The 22594-nt window shown below is 38.0% G+C and overlaps 2 long non-coding RNA genes across 2 annotated transcripts in view; one reads left to right on the plus strand and one right to left on the minus strand.

Moving 5' to 3' along the window:
• The window catches only part of LOC147654595 (uncharacterized), a 30312-nt gene extending 8063 nt beyond the window's left edge, over positions 1-22249 (minus strand). The window contains exon 1 of the long non-coding RNA XR_015282709.1: positions 21828-22249. This is a non-coding gene — a long non-coding RNA (uncharacterized LOC147654595). The remainder of the gene's footprint in view (positions 1-21827) is intronic.
• Positions 18039-22394, plus strand: LOC111926002 (uncharacterized). Its single transcript, XR_002862636.2, has 3 exons — positions 18039-18265; positions 19109-19225; positions 19544-22394. It is a non-coding gene; the product is annotated as an uncharacterized LOC111926002 (long non-coding RNA).
• The last annotated feature ends 200 nt before the right edge of the window (positions 22395-22594 follow it).

Consider the following 22594-nt stretch of genomic DNA (forward strand, 5'->3'; position numbering starts at 1 on the left):
ATGTTTGGAACATTTCTTCTAAATTAAATGGACAGAAACCTTCCAAAATGACACTTACTGAAATCTCAAAATCAGGGAATGAAGTCAAGCAAAGAGACAGGACAAAAAACTGATTAAATGAAATAAAAAAAAATAATTAAAAAAAAATCTGAAGCAAAGTGAAAACAATAAAATAGCATGGGATAAGATGAAGCACAGGGAAATGGACCAAACCTTGCCAAACTTATCCTCATTGAAATAGCAAGATTTCATTTCCCTTCATGAAATGAAGCAGCTGAAGTGTCATCTAATGAATCACCAATAATGTCAAAGCCATACACACACCCTACTCTTGCAGTTTTTCCTCTACCAGTAGCACTATTCAAACAGCTTTTGAACTTGCAATACAATCTTCCCAACATTCAGGTAAATAAAGCTACACCCAATGATGTTGTTCCTTCTTCACTTATCAGAGGAATTTCTGTTCTGTACTAGCAGATATTAAATTTTTCTATTACTCAGAGTAAACTTATGCTAATACCAGAAAGCTTACTTTCTGAAGGGAAAAGGAAAGAAACCGAAAGCCCATACTTTTCTCTAACATAGGAGTACTTCTATAAATATATTTAGCTGCTATATATAATACTTAGAATTGCTACCAATTCTGAAAACTCCAATAATTCCCACAGAAATAACATGTCTGTCATATTTTTCTCTTGGGTTATGGTGCCATTTGCCAACTAGGGGAGACCTTTAAAAAGAAAAGAGCTATTCAAGATCTTTCTTTCAGTACTCCCACAGAAGTCAAGACCTGAGCAGCTTCTTAAATTTTGACAGAAGGCAGTATAGGACCAGTTAACACTTCAGCACTTTTTTAATGCACTTTTGACCTACAAGCTTGCTGTGGAACCCAGAATAGGATTTGTACCCACTCAGTGCCAATTCAGGGATAGGGGTATTAGAAGTAAGACCTTGCCAACACTTCCACAAGAAACTTCACATCTAAACCAAACACATTCAGACAACATTAAACATCCTGATGGACTAGGGATTTAAAATTACAATTAAAGAGACAAGTCATATGACCTACAGCTCTATCAGTATAGTAACCTGTATCAGGATATAGGCACTAGATTTCAACTATGCATTCTATTCAGACTTGAGAATCAGTTAGAAACATGACTTTGCCCAAAGTTCATTTCTTGTGTCTACACCATCTCAGATTATGAACCTGTCAGTGAAGCTGCAGTATCCAGCCTAGAGCCTTAAGCATTATGTATTTTAAAAGTAGAAGGTGCCTTAGCAGCCTAAATGAGAAATCCTACCTACACACAGAGCCTGCAAAGCAGAGTAGGTACTTAAGAGTGGTTGTGTGAGGTGACAAGAGGTGACTACTCACTAGGCAAGTGATAGTCTCTTAATGGAAGAGCAACACTGAAATCCTTCTACACAGCTGTCCTGCAACCAGCTGAGGATTTCTGAGATTATTAGTCTGATTGATCTGAATATGATTATTGTGATTATTGATCACAGTGTATTATGATTTGGAAGGGAAACAAGTATCATTAAGTTAAATTCTTAAGTGAATGGCCCATAGAGGGCATAAAAACCATCACTTTGGCATTATTAGCACTGTCCTCTAAACAATTATCTCTGTAGCCTGAATTTGGGGTCTTATGTAGACCTGAAAATTCAGGAATTAAATTCCACCCAGACAGAAACCTAGAGGGCACAGAGAAGATGACATACCCCAAAAAGACAATCTTATTGGTATTTGAAACTTTCTAAGCAGTCTGATCTTTGATCCATAGCTGCCTGAGTTGGGCATTAAATTCAAAGAATGAAGTTTTGTTTTGGTTTGGTTTTTTCCACTACTAATTCCTTAGTGAAGGGAAAGAGTGAAAAAGATTTTTAAAAACTGTGTATTTTCTACTGAGTTCATATTTCAGCCTGTGAGTTCTACTAGCATTAAACATTAAGGATTTGATTTTTAGAGCTCTCTGTACTGGCACCTCATTTTCTTGCTTTATTAAGAAAATCTGAAAGTCTCTACAGTATGCATACAAGCATATGAATTTTCACACGTTCAAATAAATTATGCAAAATGAGGAAATATCTACAAAAGTAATCAGAAAATCAGTTTGAAATCCTAAACTTAAGCAGCTTTGTGACTTTAGTCAAAATATTTAGAGTATTCAAAGGAGTATTTCTGCATTAAGTACATAAGGTTTGCTTGTTTCCTATGAGATAATTAAAACCTGATACCATAGGCTTCATAGTATATTAAGACCAGAGTGATAGCCATTATTTTCTCAAAACTAAAAAATAATAAATTATTAATATTATTTTACTACTCTTACCAGAAGAAAAAAAAACAAAAACAGTTAAATCAGAATTAGGCCTCTATGCAGGAAGCTGGAAGAAAAGTGGTTCTAATACTTAATAGGTAGTTTTTGTTGGGCATATTGCATCCCTGGTCAGTTTTGCGTTTATGGCTCAGTAGTAGTGGAACATTTTATTTTCACATCTTAAAAGATCATTTCAGGGCTGAACAAACACAGCAGATTCAGCAGCAGCTGGAATACAACTACTACTGTTCATCCTTTGGAAAGTTTATGAAAGAGCTGACATGGCTCTGAAATATTAAAAGGACTCAGAGAAACTCAGAGAGAAAACAGCAATATAAAATCAAGGGTCTGGTCTGGCTGAGTGGATAAAGTGCCATCTTTTGATACTGAGGACCTGAATCTTTCAAGTCAATACGTGGTATAGAAGGACTTTTATGGTCATTGGCAAGTGGCTGTGAATTCATATCAACAAAAGTAACATAATTCGAACCAGGAGAGAGGAAGAAATCAAAGTGTAACAAGGCTTGTGTTGTAAAAAGGCACAGGCACTCGCTTGGAAACAGCCTTGAACAGTAACACCTGACCCAAATGCTCTGGCTCCTGCGAGGGTTCAGATCACAATTTGCATTGGGACGTTTCAGCTCCCCTTAACTCTATACATCTAACACATCTTACACTTTACAGGGTTCCATATTTCATATGACTTCACCACCATGGCACCAGAATGCCTCAAATTTTGATGCACTTATTTTTTTAACCCTCTGGGGTAAAGAACACCTGGGCAGAGAAATTACTTACATTCACACAGGCAACTTGCACCCAGAATATCGAGAGTGTTTAAACAGGCTGGCACTAAAGCAGGAAAATCATTAGCTCATAAAGTCTGAGTTTTAGCACAGCAGCTCTGGCAGTCCTTGGGAAGCAGGCCAGCATCCCAGATCCACCTCAGGGCATGCCAGCTCATCTCATGTATGTGTTCCAGGCTCAGCCCTAAGAGAAGGCAACCTGATGCTACATACAAGATTCAGGCTGAGGTGAAAATGACAAAACAAAATCACTGTCTCCCTCAAGCCCTCACCTCCCTCAGGCACATCTTTAAACATCTCTCCAAATTTTCATTGCAAGAACTTGTACAATGCCTGGGCAATAGTTCTGTGTTTCATGACTGATACCTTTGGGTACTTTTAGAATTTATCAGGGAGAAAAAAGGCTTGTTGCTCCAACAGTTCAACAGTTATTCCCATGTGAAGTGGGAGAAGGGAATAATTTAAAATTATTTTCAGTCTTCCCACCTGCTACAACTGAACAAGCAAAAAAACCCTCTCAGAACTGGATTTTTCCATGCTTTTAAATTGATATAATGCCATATATAATGCAAATCTGTTCCAAGTCATCCCACACTTAGTTTACATCCTTAAGACACATCCCAGAAACCACCTATGTTGTCCTATATTATAAGGATTTTTTTCATCCCACTGTGAAGGATCCTTTGGTCCACTCACAAATAATATTAATTAATTTTCCTTCTTATTTTAAAATAGGTAGATTTAATGATTTATTTTTTTTTTTAGTTTACTTTTCTGTCATGAAAATTTCCTTTGAATGTCAGAGAATATCTTCTGTGGACTGAGTTCAGTTCTGTGACACACCAAATATCATAGTGGGCAAAAATAAGTTTCATCAGACCCAGCAAACAATCTCCCCACTGTAAAAATTACTGTTTGTGGTCATTTAAAAAAAGAAGGATAAGAAATATTCCTCTTTTACACAAATTATAAAAAAAAATATTAGTACTGTATAGGATGATCTTTTCTTCCACCTAATTTCCCAAACCTTTTATAAATCTAACTATACTTTGGGCACTACAGAAACTTTTGACAATGAATTCCAGAGTTGAAATGTGCTGTGTGAGAAAAGTGCTTCCTTACTTTTACCTTAAGCTAGCAGCATGATAATTTCCTCAATTGGCCCTCAGTTCTTCAAACACTGTTAATAGAAAACATTGCAGTTCATCTACTTTTTTATTTGATATACTCTATAATTTTTGTCCCTCAGTCATTTTTTCTCCCTGAAGACCCACAATCCTAGCCTAATTGCTCTTCACACAAAAACTTCATATCTAATCCTTGCTGCCTTTATCTGTTTCAACAATTTCTCTGTTTGAAAAAGGGAGGACAGAACTTCATACAGTATTCAGGACACAAGTTGATCCTGCTTTTATATAGAAGAAAAGTTATGTCAACTATTCTGTTATTGATGCTTTCTTTGTTGTTCCTGTGATCTTCCACTTTCACTCAGCACCACTTGGCACTCAGCTAACCATAATAATTGTAAATGTCTTTAAAAAATATTTGTACCTCATTTATGAACCCATAGCTGTATAAAAATAATTAGGATTGTGCTTTCTTGTATCTATTACTTTTCACTTATCAGCACTGAATTTTGTCTCCCATTTTATCTCTGACCACTCAAAATCACAAGTTCACTTCATCCTTTTGTTGTCAGTGTTAGTTTCTGTCACTTTGAAAAATTCTGTAGTATCAGCAAACTTTGTCACCTCATTAGGCTCTTCCTTTTCCAAATAATTTGTAACTGTGAAGAAAAGTGCAGATCTTATGAAGCTTCCCTCTTAATCTATACTGACAATTTCTTTGCATTGTGAAAGCTGTTTAACTATCCCTACACTATACTCCCCATCTTTTCACATTGGCCTTTTCTCCAGAAATTCAGTTGATCTCGGATGCAGTTGACAAGAAATTCAAAAGGGATTCCAGGTCCATTTCCTCAGATGCAAAGGAGTTGAGAGGAGTTGATTTTATTTCAGAGAAAAGCCTTCTCTGAAAGCAGAAGCAGAGCAGCAAAGTAAACACACATCTTTTGTCTGGTCCTGCCCCCTTTTCTGAACAGTCAGGACTCACTCCTGCTGGGTTCAGACATGCATCACCAAGATTTCCCAGGGAAAGGGAGTAGAAATGCAGACCTCAGAACAGGCACCAGCCAGTGTCACCAGTCACTGCTCAACTACTTGTCTGTCCATCCCAATGTTTCTCCACAAGCTTCCAGTACACCAGAAAAGCCTTGATCATCTCCACTGCATGTCTTAAGTTTCTATACAACTTCTATTTAAACTATTTTTCTTTTTCTAGTCTGAATTACATACTCAGCACAGAGATATAGCAGCTGAATTCATATTTTTTAGCTTTAAGGGACAGCTATTTTTCCTTTTTCTCTGGTCTAAGCTTCCTCCTTCAATACTGCCTCTCCTTCCATATTCTAAAAGGAAATACTTAGTTTAACAAGCCAAGTAAATTGTCTTGCAAATTTGGATAAGCCCATCCAAAATCAGAAAGAAAGATTTGTGCATTAAAAAACCCTGATGTTTAGTAAATCAGCACTTTCTTTCATCATATATTTTCAGTTCCTAATCAAAAGGAGTATTTTACCAGGTGAATCAAGGCATACCTATGCCTACTCCTGCTCTTCTTTATGGCTACACCATTTCAGCAATTCCCATTTTCTCTCACCATGCTGAGAGTATGAAGAGATATTAAAACTTAGTGTTGTGTCAACGTTGTGCAGGTGTATTAACTTCTTTGGCTTACATGCTGACTCTGCAGAGATAAAAATGAGACAAACTAGTGAGTAAAAACTACATAGAGATATAATAACCAATCTGCCTCTTCTCTACTCATCTCTGTCTTCATGGTACTGAAAATCTCACTGGTTCAGCCTGGGGAAAGAAATCTTTCCATAATCCTACAAGAGTTTACAATCTACCACACAAATCAAAGTAATATGGTAATCAGCAGATAAGCACAATAACACATGTGGAGTTAAATGAAGTCTCTTGTTCTCTCATGGGGAGGAAGAGAGAGACTTATTTGTTCAATACACCATTATAAAATTATCTAGTTTTAGGAAGAGAAAAAAACAACAGAGAGCACATTTTAAATTCTTGTCTTTTGCCTTTTTTTTTTTTTTTTGTGAACTTATTGATGAATAATTTAGGACTATTTCTTAGCTATTCTCCTCTGTCTATAAAAATGCAATCTGACTTAATTATGTGTCATCACAGCAATAACAGTAAAAGAAATCCACTCCAGGGATGAGTAGAGCATGTAGTGTTTTATGAAAAGTCCAAAAGACATTATTTTAATTTATACAGAGTGGATTTTAGCACTTGAAACACTTATTTATGAAATTGTTTCCAAGCATTTCAGAGGCCTCCTACCAGTAAGGGGAGTTGCAGAGCAGATGAACACAAAGGGTAGTGGCAGCCTTGGTTAAAGGCTGTCGGGTTGATTGTGAGGATTTTATGCACTCATTTGAGAAGTTAAGATTGTTAAGGAATATTTTATGCACCAGAAACAGAGGAGATGATGGAAAACTTCTATTAACCCGAGGCAAATCTATTTAGTCGACCCCTGTCCATGTCACGTCAACAAATCCATGCTGCACAATTAATTAAAAAACAAAATTAGCAACAGCTTTTGCTGTTGTTTCTTCAGCCAAGTGGAGAAACTTGTAGTGACCATTTCAAATGAGATCACACCAAGATAGCATGTAAAGTTATCTCCTAAATTCAAATTCATGTACACATTTTCATCAGAGGCACAGTAGGCTGGATACATACACAGTGCCTCTGAGTTATAAAGTCATAAGCAGTACAGCCAAGGGCAGTAAACATTCCATCAACTTGGACAGACGATAGAATTTTTATTTTGTTAGGGTAGAATTGCACATAGTATCAAACAGACTTTCTGCTGCTAAACAATAATAATTGCAGTGGCTGAAACTAAAAATTGTGTGACTGAGAGAGATGAGCAACCACAAAAAAAAAATAAAACCAGCAGCTTTCCTGCTCTACATGCATAACCTTTCTTCTGTGAAAACTCCAGAGCTCCACTAAAAAACAGCATATTCAGAAAAATTTGCATCATAGTTATACAACCTTTATATCCAGGTCACAGATGCCTAGGGAGTTTACTGCATTTCCTGATGGAGAAGGGTCTCACATCCAGGTAACAAAGATGGCAATACTGCGAAAAACCAGAAGTTTAACAATCAAAAAATAACCCAGCTCATTATCTGCAATTGCTTCTGTCCTCAGAGACTTGATACAAAATAGCTGTGTTTTCCAGCACAGATCATCTACCTGTTCTGAGATGCAATTTCTAAAACACAGAAGGATAATACTTCAAATATTAGTGCAGCAAAACACGATTTATATATAACATATGTTCATTATTGCTTATACTTCCCTAGAATTATCATGATTTGTTTCTAAGAGAATCCACACAGTTATTTTTCCCTTGTTAGACCTTTTATTCACTAAGTTTATACCACACATCATTGCTCAGTGGGCTACAGTTATTGCAAAAGGGCCTGAATTTTGTTCAGCAATCTAAAGTTACTTCAAAAAGTTCAAATGGACCAAGCTAAAAAATGAAGCTCAGCTTTCAAAATTCAACAGTGGTGTGGGGCAACAAATTAAAACCCTTCATGTCTTGTGTTCAAGAGGAGGAATGATCAGACCTTTCTGAAGGGCAAACAGCAAGACAATGTAAATGGCAACTGTGACCAGCCTCTGTAATCTCACTGGGGCAGAGTTAGTACCAACCCTCTTCACTGAACAGCTTCTTGAAGACCTTCAAGTTGTGTCACTTAACACTTGCCAGCCATGGCTTGGTCTTCTTCTCATTTCAGAGAAAAGACAGATTCTTGCTATTCTTGTCATGGCTAAATAATGAATGTACTGGGCTGCCTATTCATGTCACAGTCTCAATAACAGCTTTTGCATTATTTCCTCTTCTGGCAATATATGCAACATAGAAGTGCTACTGTAATATAGATTATATCATATAGATTAAAAACTGGTTTCATCTGAACTGAAATCTTTTTGCATATAGTCTGTTCCAATCAATAATCTTTCAGGAGGTTTACAAGCAGATTTCTGTTGAGATAACAGTTTTAGGGAAAAACTCAAAGAGGTTTTCATGATATTGAAGGTAGTTCAGACTACAATGAAAACTTGCTTTGTATTATGACAAAATTGATTCACTGCAAACAACATGTAACACATATGTGAAGTCTGTTTATATAACATCTCCTTAGTGTTATCGGGCTTCCACACATTCAGAAGAAAAGCAGGAAATTTTATAAAAAAGTATAAGACATGTCAAGTTTTGGATGGCTGATTTCCTTTCATCTTTCTATTTTTTTTAGGTTCAGAAAAAGTGTCTTTATAAATAGTCAAAGGGCAAAATGAATGTAACTAACTATGCTAATTGCATTGCTGGTTTCATTGCATATCACAAGGGGAAAAAGGGAAGATAAAAATGGCATAGAACAATGGGGAAAGAGACAAAAAAAGGAAAGTACCACGACAGTCTGAAAAAGCTGCTGTTGCAGAAGGAGACAATCCACTGAAAAGCTGATGCTGAAAAGAAACAGAAATGAGTGGGCTGAATTGATGGGAGTCTTTTCTACATTTAGCAATGCAGAGTTCAGCTGAAGCAAATTGAGTGCAGGCTGTAATGTCAGAGCCATGCATAGAAAAAAAAATGTTTCGAATGCACAGGAATGTTCTGTAGACTCACAATTTTCTTTTATTTCTCCACTTTCAGCTTTGATTCCCCCTTTACTATTTGATTGGTGTGTTCCTTTAATTGATATGAATGTGGAATGGGGCTAATAGGAAGTTAATTTTGCCTGAAGTGTTTATAAAATACAAGATTTCTGTAAAGAATTGACAGTTTCTGGTAGGATTTAGTGCTTTCTCTTTAACCCCATTCTATTCTCTAGGTTGCCTGTCAGAAGACTGCTAGATAAGTAGGATCTTGGGCATCCAATTTGGACACTCAAAGCAACAAGAACTTTCTTTGCAAACCTTCAAAGGGACCTTTTTTTCTCTAGACTGCTAAAATGAAAGACTGGGCACAGCACATGGACAAGTAAAGCAGAATGAGTATTGGCTATTTGTTGTCTGGTATTCTGGCATGTTTTATGGGGAAAATCAGCATATCAGTCATTTCACATGTTCTAAAACATGCAGCAACCTGTATAAAGTTTGTATTTGATGACACTTTTTCAGAAAAAAATCATTCAGGTCAAGAAACAAACAGGAAAGAACAGGACTTTGGCAGCACAATTCTGGTTTGTTACATCAGACAATATGCAGATATAATTAATTAGAAATTGATGCACGTCGCATTTGCAGCATCTTTCTAGGGCTTTAGGAATTTCAGGGCACAATAAACACAGGCCATCAAAACCTCCTAAGGCTAAATGTATGGATCAGATGTTCCTAAACTCTCTGCCAATAGGATCACTATTGTTAAAAAAGTTTTAAGGAATTAATGTGTTTTCTCAGATTCTCACAAGGAACCGACAAAAGCTCATTACTAGTTGATGGGAGATTAATGTTGTGGAAAGAGGAGACTTCATGGAATTATTTATTAGCTTGCATGAGACATCTCTGAGATGGAATGAGAATACAAAAGGGGTTAAAGACTGCTGCAAAGTCTCCTACTGAGATAACTTTTTATACAAAAGGGTAAGTGCTAGAAAGCTTTCAAGCACTGCCTCACCTGACAAGGTTGGAAAAGTAGGTATTATCTGAAAGGCAGACCATACTTTTCAGAAGTAAGGAGGATGATTCTCTTTTGGCTTGCAAATGTCTACCTATCAGACAGGAGGGGATTTAAATGGGAGGGTTCATCTGTCTGCTGCTGAGACAGACTTACTGGGAACAATTTTAACAGAGAGCAAAAAATATTCTGTGAAAAGGATAGATAAAATAGCAGGAGTTCATCTTTTTTCCATTACTGAAAGCCTCACATCCTTGTCTCTCCTATTTCTCCTCCCCCTACCCACCCCCCCCCAAAAAAATAAATTTAAAATCTGAAGATAATTCCTCACCATCATCATCACTAGGAGCTTCTGGATTCATGCTAGTTTTAAAGCCAGTATCCTTATTAAACTTGCTTTATTAAACACATGAGATTAAAGCCTTTAGGTCATTAACTTTAATTTCATACTAGCAGCTCACAGGAACAGCTGGGAACAAGGCTGTGGGCTTGGAGTTCTCTGTTTGGAGCTTTACAGTCCAAAAGGAAAAGCAGCTTCCTTGGACAAAATGAAGTATTTATGAAGTCACACATTTTACATTGTGTTTCTGGTATCCTGTTTCCATGCCAAGCTCTAGAAATTTGCTACTGTCCAAAGGTCTTGGGTTATTCCAGGGAAGTATTACTTAAAATAAAGGACATTTCAAAAGGTAGGGAAGCAGCCTGAGCACATGGATGAGCCTAAAGTGACGAGCCCATGGCTTGACCTGGATGTTGGTAGAGCTGTAGCTTCTCTGCTTAGCTGGCAGTATTTAAGGTGTTGATCACAGGAGGTAAGCAAGGACTGGACACAGAAGTGTGGCTGTTGCCCCACCAGGGCTATTCAGAGGTGAAGTATCACCTCTCTGGACCTTTTGGTGTGAGGGTTCTTTGCTAGTCATGGACATCCTGCTGTCCATCAGGACACCAAGCTGCTTGCCAGCCAGCCAGCCAGCCCCCAGCATGTTCTGGTGTGTGGGGTTCATCCCCCCGAGATGCAGAGCTTTGCAATACCCCATGTCAAACTTGTCAAGACACCTTTCTGCACATTTCTCCAGCCTTCCAAGGTCTCTCTGAAGGTGACACAACCATGTGGTGTATGGCCCAGTTTCCTCAGCTTGGATATCTACAAACTGGCTGAAGGTAAATTCCATCTGCCTGCATCTTCCCAGTAAGGTTAGGAAAGGTGAGCTCCATTCTATGTGTGTGATACCTTAAGATGTTATCTTTTTTATTTTTCAGATCCTGTACTGCATTAGTGTATAACTCTGAACTCCATACTGAGTGTTAGTTAAGTTTCTTCACATTTTGGTCAGACAAAACAATCCTCCTGGGCCTGAGATGCAAGGACACTCTGCCTCAGGCCCCAAAAGTATAAACAAAAGTGAATCAGGGGGTAACTGGGGGAATATGACTTCATAACCTGAAGCTGTCATTGGAGGATTAACCCCTGATATGCTAATAGACCAAATTTATATCTGTCTGAAAAACTCCTGACTATCATCCATTTTGGGTTCAGCCCCTTGAGGAGCCTTTGTCTGCCTTTAATGTGCCTGAAGGCCCTTCATTAAATATTTCTGCTTTTATCCTTTTTGTCTGGCTTCTGTTTCTAGGTAAGCCTGAAATAAGCATCATGTGCACTTGTCTACAGCATCCACCTTAACTCCCCTGAAACTAATGCAGCTTGTTAAGGTGTAATTAATAAAACACTACGAGCAACTATGTTCAGTATAATAAAAACGACCATCAGAACGCAGGAGTGAAAAACATCAAGAAAAGGAGAGAAAGAGAAAAAAAAACAGGCTGGAAGAAAAAGATTATTCCTATACAAAGGATATCTGAGGCCTTATCTGCAAAAAAAAAAAAAATCAGGAAATAAAAAACATTAATAAAGGTTTGAAGCTAAAACTGATTTGCTAAATCTTGCAAACCTTGTATAGACACATTTGTTCAAAGTTGAAGTGGTTAAATTTGACTTAGCTTAATTCATTTATAGTATGTATTAAATTAAACAAAATTAAGGTCTTCTTTTCTTCTAACAAGGCTGTCAACACAGGGATTTAATGCAGCTGAAGTGTGAACTTTAACATTTAATTTGGATTGACTTTCCTAAATGTCCCAATGCAGAGGAGTCCTATTAGCTTACACTGTGGCAAAAATTAAAAACAGAAAACAGGCAATGGATGCCATACCTGGTAATGGTAAAAAGTAATTAAATGAAGACAATGAATCTTTCCAGAAGGAATTATGAGAAGCCACAGATTCTGGCCAGGAGGTGATCAAAGCCATTTACCAGCATGCAGACAAAGAGCCAGGAACAGATGAAGAGTAATCATAAAATGGATCAAATACTGTCAGTTAGAAATTGGCATTGCAGAAGATCTGGAGCACACAAAAAGATACAGAATTACTGTTTTTAAATGACCAGATGGAACTGGCAAAAAGGCAGAGGAAAAAAGCAGCTAGACCATTACACATAGTCATAGAAATGGATGAAGTTTTTAAAACCAGAAGACTCTCTTAGCTTTAGAAACTATGAGCCTTTAGAAATGCAGAAGCCCCAAAATTGGAGGACCAATTACCCCATAGAAGGGTAATTACAAACTTTGGTTGTAATTACTAATGATTATGAGCACTTTCACCTATATTTCACAGCACAATGAAAAGACACTGGGACTCATTATACCTGCTCAGGTAATACAGCTATAAGGGAATATACCTGTATGTATATCCATACAGTTCTTGTTACCTATTTCTAACAAGCAATAGATTGTTTTGGTTTACAAAGATTCCAAAAAAAATTCTTAACCACCCTAATCATACAGCTCCAGCTTTGACTTCCAGAATGGTTCCCTGCACCTGCACAGAAACTCTTTACAAAAGGTTACAGCTTTACCTGTTCCCCAGAGAGGTCACAGTGACTGAACAGTGAAACTACAGCTCCACTGAAGAGCTCTGCTATCATTTCATTTCATGCTGCCCCTTTTTGCAAATGGTACAGGGAGCAATGGACAAGTCAGCTGACACACAGGGGCACCCATTCTGTCACATTCATCTTTCTTTAGTGCACTAAGGACTTCTGAAAAGACTCTTTCTTCAACCTTAGAAGCCAAATGGGACAACCACCTTTGTCTTACTCTCCAAGGCGAAACACTTTTTTGAGAAAAAGAACAATCTGATCCTTTTTTTAATCACAAACAGGGAGATGTAACAGAGAGATGAACTAAGCAGAGTTAAATAAAGTAAATAAACTTCTTGATAAAGCACCTGCCTGCTCTTCATTACCTTACATGCTCAGGTCCAAAGCAACAGAAGAACTGAGGCAAGCTCAGCCTTGATACTCCTTGGTAGCTGAGCACAGCAAGATATACAAAAACATCAGACTTGTGTGAAAAGATAGAGGAGCCCACACTGGTAAATTGAGCAGTGGACAAGATCAAATATGAAGAAAATTAGCTTAAATGAGTTCTTAATGTTTGGGTTAAAATTACCCTGGAAGACTGCAGCACAGACAAAATCTGAGAAAAGATTAATTTGGCCTCTCTGTCCAAGACAGTTTAGCCTATGTCCTCAGTTTAGTTGAGAGCTTGGCTTGCCATTTATAAAGCACAGACTATATGTAAATATATTTTCTATACCCACCCCTAGATTGCCAGAAGAAGTGCAGTTTGTAACCAAATTTATGCCAATACCTGCTCTTAGAGCCCTCATCTGTTACCTTGCTAAAATTTCACACTTCAAAGTAGGAACTAAATCTAACCATATGTGATGCAGCCTTGCCTAAATTAATTTACAGCAAAAAGACTTATTTATTTCCTGCCCTTGGTATAATCTGATTGGCTTTTGTGACAGCTGTAAAAGGAAAGCTGCTAAGAGAGACAATCACATCCGACAAAGAACATGCTAATGAAATCAGGCTTTCTAAAGGGAAGTGATTTTGACAGATTAGAAATTATAGCTTTGTATGGATACTACCCAAGTTGTCAGCCCCTCTTCCCACAGTAGCAGCAGGCTCTGTTCAATTTGAGGAACACTCTGTCTGCTCATCATGTTATATAAAATCAAACTCTCGCCATATCTGGGTGATTTCCTACAGTGAAAAACTCAGAAACAGAAGGTAAAAATTCCCCATTTGGCATCTTAATCTTTTATTAATGATGCAACCTGTACTGTACCATCTGAAAAACATGAATCAACACTGAGCCCACCCTTCCACAAATAGAACTCTCTACCCTATAATGTAGTGATCTTTCTCTTTCTAATTGCATCTTACAGATTTTTAAAAGGCACTTTAGTCCCTAAGTGTAAAATTTGCATCCAAACTACTGTACAAAGAAACACTAACAATGATTTTGAAGCAATTCCTGCTAAAAACGAGCACAGACTTCTGATCACACATCATCAGAGAAGATAGAAGTGTACATGGAGCATTTTTCTTATCTCATTAGCAACCATTAGAAACCCTCAGGGGGAACATAATGACCAGTGGAAAAAGGGCAAGCAGACTTCAGTGAACAAAACAGATGTTTAGTGAATATAGATATTATCCAACACCAGCATCAAACTAGTGAGTTTGGCCATTTAGGGCATCTCCTAGGAAACCATCAGATAACATTAGAAGATATTGACTAACATAAAAGGAGCTGCAGGGGAAATGGTGCATATTTGTTAGAAATGGGATGTGCTTCTAAATGCAACAGTTTTAATTTCTGCTGAGGAAAAAAAATCTTTTTCTAGATGCATATTTTGATTTTGGTTAAAGGTCTTAAAATTTGCTGTACATTACTGTAGCTTCATATTGCAGTCTTTAAGCAAGGTATAAAGGGCAGTACAAAAGCAAATCACAAAGTGAGAGAATATAAAATATATATCTTAAATATGTTGCAACTTATACAGCACAAAACATTGTTTTGTTGTTCTTGTTATTATCATCTTTTCTCTGCCAGTTCTTTCTGGACGAAATTTTCCACATAGTCTGAGAGCTATAAAACTGGCAAAGGTATTGGGCACTTCATTTCCTTTATGGTCCTTTGAGGAAAACTTCTTCTGCACATTAGGCCAAAAAAAGCCACTGTAATTGACCTGTACCAACTGGCAGTGTGTCCATCACACCATGTGAAGTATTCTTGCTCATAACTGCAGCATTTCACCTCTCTGTTCTGTCCTGGAAAAGAAGGCATTTGATTCACTGACATTTTCCTTTCCTCCATCCGATTTTGTGTCTGATCAACAATGTTTATTGCCTGGTAGTTTCTTTTTAGAGTGCTGAGGACACTTTTCCACTGTGATTATTGTTTTGCCCTCTCTGCAGTCAGTGAGTAGAAAGGTTAGCTCGGAATTTTGCTAATGAGAACTTTGCTGATCTGTTCAAGTTGGCTGATACGCTTTTTGGGCATGACCAATCAGAGCATAAAGTGTCAGGAGATTTGCTGTCTCTCTACAGCCCTGGCAAATGTCTTCCTGCAGTCTACCAGAGCATTAATTCTCTGCCCAGTTCTCTGTATCTACGGCAAGGGATAGTGGCACTTGCTCATCCCGACATAAATCACAAACTATCCATGCATGTTGTGTTCCCTCTTCAGTTTGGTACATTTGCTTAATGTGTTCAGGTCAAGCTGTATCATCAGTTGAGCTGAATTAATAGAATAAGGAGGAAGACCATAATTTAAAAGCAGGGACAGAGAATGAAAAAGCAAAACACTTTATGAAAACAGAATTTTTTTAATTATTTTTTTATTTATTTTTTTTTTACTGAATTTAAACTAATATGGAGTTTTCTACAGTACAGCTGCACTGGATCAGTAACAGTAGTTTTAAAGGCAAGCAACACAGCCCCTGCATGCCATGGTGCTAAGCTTGGTGGAGTCCTGGGCAGAACTGAGGAACAAAAATGGAACCACTGTTGAAAATATCTACCCTCTTAATTCTATAAACCATATGGCTGTCCCAGCTTTCCTTAGCTCCCATAAGATATTCCTGTGTACAGCCTGTGTTTTCCTGGGGGGCTGTTCCCATTAGTGTGCAGGGTATCAGCACAGCACCAGCACAGTGCTCAGCTGTCCCTGTTCTGGGAGGTGGTTGTATGGTTAACTCAGGGATCAGGGATTTATAAAAGGACAAAGATCTGGCATCTTGTAACTTGACCCAAGAGACTTTGTTATATAACAGACAAGCCATCAAAAAACCTCAGTGAAACGTAAACCTTGCTGAACTTCTTTTGATGTTTTTATTTTGTTTTCCAGATGGAGCACTGCCAAATAACAGCTGCATATACAGTTAAGATCATTTACAGAACTGCAAAGAGTTTGATTGATCAGCTTAGATGTCAGCAATTTTGTAATATGCCTGGGTACCAAAGGAGCAGAGCAGATTGGGAAATGCAAAGGGGGAAAAATATTGTGTATTCTGATTGTGTCCTTCACACAAAATTACAAGCATTTTCAACAACAAAGTAATTCACTTCATCCAATAGACTGCCCGCAAGTTCAGGGCAATAAAAATGAAGAGCATCTTTAGCTGACAATTTAAGCTCAAATCATTTTTGACTGGCAAGGTGTGGTATCATCCAGAAGAATTGATGCTACAGTGGTAGCTTCAAATTACGGAGTTATAGTGCATCTACTCAACATGCAGCTCTGATCAGTGGAGGTAAGGGGAGGGAAAGGAAAGAAATGGATAGCAACAAACACTTTCTGTAAGCTCTATAGTTAATTAAGGATAAGAATTTCTATACACATTTATATTTGAGAAGAACTCAGAATGAAAATTAAAGTGGAAGAATTTGACTGACACTGAATACATATGGAAATTCTCATTTCAGGCACCATTTTTCTGTTCAATCCCCTACATTATTTTTTGAGAGGTCTGGGGAAATGCATCTCCATTTCAGCAAAGGAAATTTTAAACAATGTCATTTTCTAAAAATGGTGGTTTACTGAAATTATATGTTTCTGTTATGCCAACCCATTCCACCCCCTACCCAAACATAATTCAAGGCAGGTTGTTGTGTCAGCAGTTGTCAGTCTTTGTTAGCAAGTGTCAGGGCTGAGATAACCACTAATGTCCTTCTCTAGCTGATGAGTTTAAAGAGCATTAAAGCAGAGACTAAAACTCAGTCTTTTTTAAATGAGCAACAAAACCCTTTCCTATGTTTTCCTTGAGTAGCAGAACTATTAGCACATTTTTTAATGGGCTTCTCACCCCAATAGAGCTAAATAACAGCCCAGTAACTGTAACCTAGAAATCCATCCAATTGTAAGAGTTAATTAAATATTACAATAAATCAAGCAAAAAGAACTACATTAAAAAATCCCAAGTAGTTTAAACAGAAATGGTTCACTAATACTGGAATATAGATCTAACACAAGTTACAAACATGGGAGAGTAGAAATTCCTGTGTCAAGATGGATGAGTTAAAGTTAGACCTAAGAGGTAATCAGACCAAGGTTAGTCCACCCAGAAAGTACCTTCTATCATTTTCAAGAGAAGGTTTGTGGACTGAAATCATCAAATATACAGCCTCTAAAATTATTGCTTCACATCACAAAAACTGGTCATAACTGATAATCTTTACTCACTAGGAGACTTATTTCAACACAAATGAACCCCACTGAATCAGCAGGAACACCAGAATGATAGATACAGAAATACATTTTGTGTTATACCCTGAGAAAACTGATATTTGCTTTTTTCCAGTTGAAATTGGAATGATCGTATTGCTTCTCCAAGTGTCCCTTACCTCAGAAAGAAGAAAAATTTCACAGCAACCACCTCAAGATTCAACATCAGTCAATTCTCTTTAACTATCTTTTAAAAAGGGATGCACAGAGTGGATTAAATAGCTCAATGGTTACAAAATAGTATAATTGGTTTTTGCTTACTTCTTCGTCTGTGCATTCTAATTATGTCTTTTCTATTCTTAAAGTGCAATTATTTTCCTTAGTATTAATTTTCTTGCATGTGTGCAAGGTTTGGAGGTTGAAGGACTCCTCACCATAAATCCCTAATCAGGTTTAATAGTTTAATGCAGCACGGTAACAAGGTTGTGTTAAGGCAATTGACCCTTCAGATCAGCTGATTCCATGGAAATTAGAGCCTCCCACATGTCTCACCTAAGCACAGCCACCTCAAAAGCAGGCATTGATTCTGGAGTGTTGGGACCCCTCTAGAGTGAACAGCAAGAAAAAGGCACAATTTATCTTGGAATACTTATCTCAGGATAGGGTCGATTGCCCTCTGCACTGCCTGCATCTCTCCATTGACTTTCCTGGAAGCTTGGGAGAATTGGCTTAGAGAAGACATCTAACTTTTAGATGGATACAGTTAATCGAGGTGAATCCTTGCTGGATGTCAATATATGATTGCTACAATGCTGGCTGTCTTATCTGAAATGCCACCTCCATCTTCTTTGTCATAGATGGCTCTGACTGTAAAGTGCAGATCAAAAGATACAGCAGATTGGGATGAGTCTCCTTTGTAATGGGGATTTCCCTGAGAGATACTGTGATTACTGTATCTATACAAGTAGTGTTAAAGATACACTTGTGCACTATTAACAGGAGATTTACTCAGAGTATCTTCTAAAAATACATCTATTCACTGTTCAGCATTATCTTCACTATGTTCCAGAGCTTGGCATTTTTATTGTATTAATGTTTCTATTTTATCTGTTATATTTCTTCTCGTAAACAAACTACCAGCCAAATGCTTTCTGGCTGATTGCACCAGAGCTTGACTATGTCTGGCTTTTAATCACAGCTTCCTCATCTCTCTGAAAACATCCTTGGTCTTCTGGGTAACACAAGCCCTGTGGCAGGCTAACTTATGCTGAGAAAAGGTCGGCTGGCTGTCGGAGCAAAGCACAAGGAAAGCAAAGCCCAGCGCTCAGCTGAGAGCTGAGAAGTTGCCAGAAGGCTGTGGAGCTCATGCAGAGAAACCCCCTGCCTTCCACACTGTGCTGAGCCGAGGTCTCAGGATTTTTAAAGCTTCAGATGTCCAGACACTCTCCTCACTTTGAACAGCAAATGGGAATCAATTTACCTGTCAGCTGGAGAAAGCACTCCATGTGTGGGACAAGTGCAGGTTCTGCTTGAGGCCCAGGGGTGGGAGACAGCTGCCTGAGATGACCTCAGAAGATAATTGCATAAATAATTCCAAGCTCTTTTTCCCTAACAGATCTCTGGGTTTCCAAAGGAAGTCATCAAGGCAAGTTTGACATCACAAGGCTGGGTCAGAGTAGAGTCTACAAGGGTGTGAAAAACTCAGGATGTAACACCTGAAGAGGACAAGTGGGTCTGTATGATCTCTATGAGCAGATAGTGATAGGACAAGGGGGAACAGTTTTAAACTAAAACAGGAGAGATTTAGATTAGATATTAGGGAGAAATTATTTGCTGTGAGAGTGCTGAGGCACAGAACAAGTTTCCCAGAGTACTTGTGGGTGCCTCATCCCTGAAAGTATTCAAGGGCACGTTGGGTGGGGTTTTGAGGAACCTGGTCATGGGTAAGGCATCCCAGCCCATGGAGGGGATTAGAATTAGATAATTTTTAAGGTCCCTTCCAATTCAAAGCATTCTATGATTCATTCTATGGTTGCATGATCTTTCACAGAATTGCAAGATTCTGCCAAGGAGGAATCCTTCTCTGTTCTGCAGCAACCTGTGCTCCATTAACCAGCTCCAGCTGCAGTAAATCCACTCAGCTCCAGCAAGACTTTTGCAACAGCCAAGCCCCAGCAGTACAACAGGGATAAAGAAACTGTCAGAAAGTCATTTTGATGGCCAACACTTTATCCTCTGACACAATACAGTTGTAAGTTATACAGGAATTTCACAGTATGTAATAGTAATATGCACAAGGTAAAAACTCCAAGTCATTAGCAGTATAATTTATTAGCTAAGTTGTGCCAATGCCTATCAATCAGGCTTTAAGGTTGGTTCCTGAGAGGTTTTTGATCTTCCTCACATTGCTTTGCTTTTCTTCTTCCATGGCAGCATTAGCAGGAGACAATTACATTATATATCTACTCAGTGCTCTGGTGAGAGACCATTATGTTCACAGATCATTACTGACATCCTGACATTTGTCATCTCCTTTCATAGCAGTTAAATCTTGCTTTATCTGTAAATGTCACCACGTCATTTATTCATGAAAAGGGGTCACATTCCCAAAATAGTACACTCAGCTTTTAAAAGGGAAGTTGGTTTTATTCACTGTGGTAATCCTTGGACAAACTTCACTGCTGCTAAGTACTGACATTTTTTCCCCATGCAGCTGTTTACATCCACACATACAGATTTCAGGTTTGGTTTTTTCAAACTAAAACCCTAAAAGACAGACAAATGATCAGGATGAGAAAAATAAGTGCTTATTTTTTCAGCTTCCTACACTTAATCCACATAGAATTATCATCACCGAATTTACTGTTGTGAAGCATAATTTTAATTTGACATTGTACTGGCTGAGAACCCACTGGCTGTCTATTTTTACTAAGACTTTGGCAGGTAGTTCTCAGCTGGACTGTATTTCAACCTCACAAAAACATAGTTTAAATAATCCTTGATACTAATACTTTCTTTTTCCACCTTCAAGGCCTTGAACGTTTAATTAATAGAAGCCTAGGCCTGCCCTGTGAGATATATAGACATTATTTTTTTCAAAAAATAGAGAAAATAAATAAAAGTTGATGCAAGGAGGATGCCTAAAGGACTCATCCTGTGATCTTGGAAGAAATTAATCAAACCCAAGTGTGAAGTCAGAATTTAGAAGGGCAGAAGCTCCCTCTTACACAATTTATAGACTAACAGGCATATTTTCTACAGTAGGATTTCCTTTATCACCATGCTTCTCTTTTTTGACTGTTTTTGCATCAGGATTTTAGTGAATGCATTGACAAAGCTGTGTTTTTTTTGTACTTATGGATTTCTCATTGAAGTCCATGTTCAGTTTTCAGTCACACCCATCCTATCAGCCAGGTATGTTAGGCTGGAGCTCCTTCTTACTCAGATTATCATTGAGGCACTTGCATTATTTCTGAAAAAAAAAAATTGGCTGTGGACAAATTTTAAGGCCAGATTCTAAGATAGTATGAATTAGCTTAACAGTTGGGATCCATATGTATATTTATATCTGTATATACATATTTATATATGTATATACTTATAGCTTATCTAGTGATCTACCATCTTGATGCTTTCTGTAGTGATAAAAACATAGCAGCTCACTTCTCTACAGTAATTTCCAAACCATTTTACAAGCCCTATGAAGTACATGCAGCAATTACTTTTCACACCATTCACAGCAGCTGCTTTATGAGCTCAGCAACGCTCCACAATAGCTGAAGGTAAAAAATTACAAAAACTGAGGCCTGAGTCTACCAGGGGGCTAAAAGGGCTGCAGCTTCTCCATTAATGTTGCCCCCTGAAGCATATAATCAACAGCTGGATCCATTTCCAAAACTGTCACATCCCTTTGAAAATAAAGAGAATAATTTAAGTAAACTGAACAGAATCACAGAAATAACAGAATAATCACAGAATAATTCAGGTTGGGAGGGACCTTGGGAGTTCATCTTTGCTGAAGGCAAAGCCACATAAGATCTGGTTGCATGGCTTTGTCCAGCTGAGTTTTGAACATATCTAGATAGTATCAACAACCTCCTTTCCAGCTTTGACAGCCCTCATGGTGAAAAAAAAAAAAAGCAAAAAAAGAAAACCACCCCATAACTCCAAACAAAAAACATTTCTCATATCTAATCTGAATGTCCTGTGTTCCAGATTTTGAACTTCTCCCTATCACCATGCATCTCTGAAGGTGCTCCAAAGCCTTCTCATTTAAACATTCCTCATGCCTCTTGACCAGTAGAGCCCTACACTGGATTTGCTCCCATTTTTACCTGTCATTCTTCCATTGAGATGCTCCAAAAAGCATGTGTGTGGATGCTCTGTGCATTGCCATCTCACACGTGTCAAATCCAGGCGGAGAATTGTTTCTCTCACTGCAAGACATCACTGCTGAGGTCAAGCCCTTGTCCTCCAGGTGCCATTGGCAAAACCTGCTGCACACTTCCTCCAGCAAGTTATTCAGGTTGCCATAGTTTCTGCTTCAAGTTCTCAATGCTTCTTTTCCTGCCAAGTTTCCTGCCCTCCCCCAGCATGTCTTTACAACTTCCAGTTATGTGATTTTCAAGACCAGCTGGAACATAAATGCTCAGAGCTGAAGAACAAATAAAATGGTTGCTTTCAAAAAGTTAACTGACAAAATTCTCCTCTGTGCCACCACTTCCATGGGTGGTTCTCCCCAAATGCCAATCAATGCAAAACCAGCACAGGCAGTTATCTGTTGAAGTCAGGGTCATTACCTCCACTTAAACCAGCTGAGAATTTCAAGTACTTGACCACAGCTTCTGATCACACCAGGTGTGGGACCAGCTTTCCCTGAGAAATCGGTGGTGTTGTAATTATGAGGAGTATTCAACTCAGACACACGTTTATTTTTTAACAGTACTGACCATTTTCTATTTTCCAAACAGTAAAAATCTCTATCTACTAAAGACTGGCTTCTGAAATTTGCCACTATAGTACATTTCACCAAAACAACAAAGGAGGTCACCTAACAGACCTATATTTGTAACTATTGTATTTGAAAGACTTCAGTATCAAT

The sequence above is a fragment of the Cyanistes caeruleus genome, chromosome 2 (genome assembly GCF_971803275.1).
Source record: "Cyanistes caeruleus chromosome 2, bCyaCae1.hap1.1, whole genome shotgun sequence".
NCBI lineage: Eukaryota > Metazoa > Chordata > Aves > Passeriformes > Paridae > Cyanistes > Cyanistes caeruleus.